The sequence below is a fragment of the Sinocyclocheilus rhinocerous genome, unplaced genomic scaffold (assembly GCF_001515625.1).
Source record: "Sinocyclocheilus rhinocerous isolate Xijiao unplaced genomic scaffold, SAMN03320098_v1.1 scaffold963, whole genome shotgun sequence".
Taxonomy (NCBI): Eukaryota; Metazoa; Chordata; class Actinopteri; order Cypriniformes; family Cyprinidae; genus Sinocyclocheilus; species Sinocyclocheilus rhinocerous.
Genome location: NW_015638949.1, coordinates 1,007,236 through 1,010,804, shown reverse-complemented (window position 1 = coordinate 1,010,804; position 3,569 = coordinate 1,007,236). Strand labels below are relative to the sequence as shown.

General features: G+C 38.2%; 1 protein-coding gene across 1 annotated transcript in view; it reads left to right on the top strand.

The window, feature by feature from the left end:
- rad18 (RAD18 E3 ubiquitin protein ligase) overlaps positions 1-3,569 on the top strand; it is a 37,101-nt gene that overhangs the window by 29,586 nt on the left and 3,946 nt on the right. The window lies entirely within an intron of this gene.

The window sequence follows — 3,569 nt, the reverse complement described above, 5'->3', positions numbered from 1 at the left end:
TTTTTTTTTTTTTTACTAATTTTCCTTTGTAGATAGTGTGACATATGCTACTGTTCAGGCGTAAATCCTGGGGGGAAAACAATAAAAAAATCATGGTTTCCACAAAGATTTTCAGCAGCACAGCTGCTTTCAGTATTGATTAGAAATGTTTCTTGAGCACCAAATCAGCATATTATAATGAATTCTGATGGATCATATGAAATTGATAACTGAAGTAATGGCTGCTGTAAATTCAGCTTTGCCATCACAGAAATTAATAAAATATACTGAAATATAAAGTTATTTTAAATGTAATATTTTCCAGGATTTACAGTATAATGGTAATGCAGGCTGGTCTGTTTATTAATGTTAACAATGAACAACATCATCGATGCCGATAGCTTTGTGGACAGCACGCCGACATATAGTGCTGTTGCACTTCGGGCATCCCGAGTTCGAGTCCCATCTTTCCCGATCCCGTCCCCCTCACTCTCTCCCACTTCGCTTCCTGTCTAATTACTTTCCAATCATAATAAAAACAAAAACACCAAAAATACATCTTAAAAAAATTAAATAAAAATTTGCAATATCATATCTCATGTTCTTGATTAATATTCCCCATTGACTGGTATTTCATTTCAGTTATCCAGTGCTGATTTTCCCATGTTAATTTTTTGCTACTTTCAGCAATAAACATGCGGTCTATTCTTTGACAGGATGTTGTCCCACAAAAATCCCCACATCCACAGTCATCTAATGAAGGCTTAGAGTCTGGCTAGTTGTTGTTGTCTTGAGTTGTATCCCTATAGTTCCAGCACATCTGGAGTGCGTAAGGCCTTCTTTCAGCGAGGGATTGCTCTTCTTTGATGGAGTAGTGCCCCCCACTATGAGCCACTCACTGGGGGATAAGACTCAGGGAGTAGCTACTCTCTTCCCAGTTCAGTTTTTGTCTAGAGACAACATACACCCACCATTACCCTAGATGTGGTTTGGAATATTGTACTTGTGGGATAGTGTTATGTCAGACATGATATTTAGACTGTTGTCATGATGAGATAAAAAGTATCTGTTGCTTTTCACTCTTTACAGAAATTCTTTAGCCTGGTTATTGAAGCCAGTGCCCTTGGATTTAAAGAATCTCTGTTAACATTAATCCATGTAGACATCACCTAATGAAATGTCAGTAAATCGTAGTTTGTCTTTAAATCCAGTTTTCTTATGACTATCATTTACAAAGGCTTAAGCAGACTTTTGTCCTGGAATTTAACCAACATCTGACCACATGTATTGGTTATGGTCAGAGATGCTGTCAGAACTTTGTACTGTAATAGTCAGGTTTTGATTTTTATTAGAATTTTTTTATATATATATTAATGAAATGGAGGAAATTTAACAGGCAGCCTTTCTATTTAAAATCCATTTATACATAATAGTTAAGTTTGATTAATATTACATTTGTACTGAAGATCATACTGGTTGTGAAGCCTTCTCATCTTACATGCCAGAAAAGCTTGCTTACAGGGAACAGAAACATTTGAAAGGCTTTTATCTGATGTCCTCATTCATAATCATGAGCTTTGCACTATTTTGGTTGAGATGAGGTAGTTTATAAAAGTTAATTTATATGCAGTAGGTCCATCTTAGATATCTATTGTTGTGTCTCGCGGGTTTCACAATAATGGACATGGAAAGTCGACGTATACGTAAAGCTATACATAAAGCGATTGAAAGAATGGAAAGGAGGACTAAGAATCTCCAACGACAACTGGCAGTGCTACATTTGCTACAAGTGCCTGCACTTCAGCGTCCGTCCATCTATCGCTGTTCTCCATACTTGCGAAATAAGTTGACAATGTTTACAGTATGTTTACACGGCGTTTTAAATCATGGCGGGTGAGGGCGTTTTTGTACGCGTTTGGCCAATCAATGTCTACTTACGTCACGATTAGTACCAGTTGTGCTGGTTAGACCCTGCTCTGGAGTAGGAGCAATTTGGGTTCTCGAAAAAGGCAGTCCGGTACTAAAATCGCACCTAGTTCTGGCGGTGCGAAAACGCCAAAAAGTGGGTAGTTCCACAATTAGTTCTGGTACTATAAAAAGGTTCCTGCGGTGCGAAAGGCCCTTATTCCTGACATAAGCAATAGCAGAAATGGTGCTTGATTAATGTCCTAGAGTTTCTTTCAGAAACTTTTCTGTCTTAGCCAGAACAGAACTGTCATCTTACTGGTAAAGTGAATTCTCACCACTCTGTCATCTTACTGAGGTAGACCAGGGCTGAATCCCAAATAACATACTACTTCTAAGTACCAAAAATATGTATTGCACTGGCGATAATAAAATACTTCTTGAAATTGCATCTGAGGACTGCTCAAACCAGTACTGTTAGATTTTCTTAAAGGATTTTGGCCAGTATTACCCCAAATTCATGCTTACCGAAAATGTTTTACAAGAAAGTTTATTTTTTTTATCAAGGTTTTTAGGTAGATTTTGGCACCGATACGAGAGCTAATTGTCAAAATGGCTGATTAATTAGCTTATATATATCTATATAACTCGATCATCCTTAGTCAGAATTTATAAATTATAACCTGTAGCATATTCTTACAATAAATAACCTATTTTTCTTCCATCAAAATTTAAGAATCTACCTTAAACTTTGAAGCTAATATGAAAGACTTGCGCATCAAGGCCTCATCTGTTTCAGTTTTCTCTCAGAAGTGAAATGTTATCTGAGTGAAAAATTTAAGGGGGTCTGAATACTTTCCGTACCCACTGTATAGATGTTTCTTACAGCCTGTTCCCAAAAACAGGTATGTTCAAAGATTTTATGCGTTTCCAGAATAGATCAGCCATTTAACGCCCTCCTCATTGTTTATGAAACACAAAAATCCCTCCACTCAATCTCTGTTTGGTTAAACCTTCATCAAGACATATGGCTGCCTTTGTGTCCCAGGCGATGTCATTCGTCTCCTTTTGAACTGACTGCTTTGGAAGCCATAAGCAAGCGCTCGAGTTTCACCCACTGTTTCTCGAGCGCTTTGTGTGATTTATGAACCAGGGTACTGAAAGGGCTGATTTGTTTGTGTTTTCTCATTAAGCATATGGATCAAATATTTCCTATGAATAAAATATAGCTTCTATGGCTCTTAGAATGCTTATCTGCAGGCCTTCAGGTCCTGCTTAATTGTTATACAATAAATCTCTTTTCAAAGGCATAAAGAAGGGAGGAAGCATGTGGAAGGAAAACAGTACTGCACCAAATCCCACACACATTCACCTCTCAACGTACAACTGAGCCAATTTCCATAGCTCAGGGGTCTTCGACTTTTTTTCAGGCCAAGGGGGGGTCAGAAAATTGGAGCAGGAACCTGTTACATATTGTGTTGCATTTTATGCCTGGCCTTTAACTCTTTCCCCGCCATTGACGAGTTATCTCGTCTTTTAGAAGAAAACGCTTCCCCGCCAAAGACGAGTTTTTCCGGCTTTTCGTGTTTTCACTGTTATACACTCGGGGGCGCTATTATGCATCTTCTGAACGAGTACAAAACCTCCCGAACAAAAACACACGTGAACAGGACAGAGAAACTAGC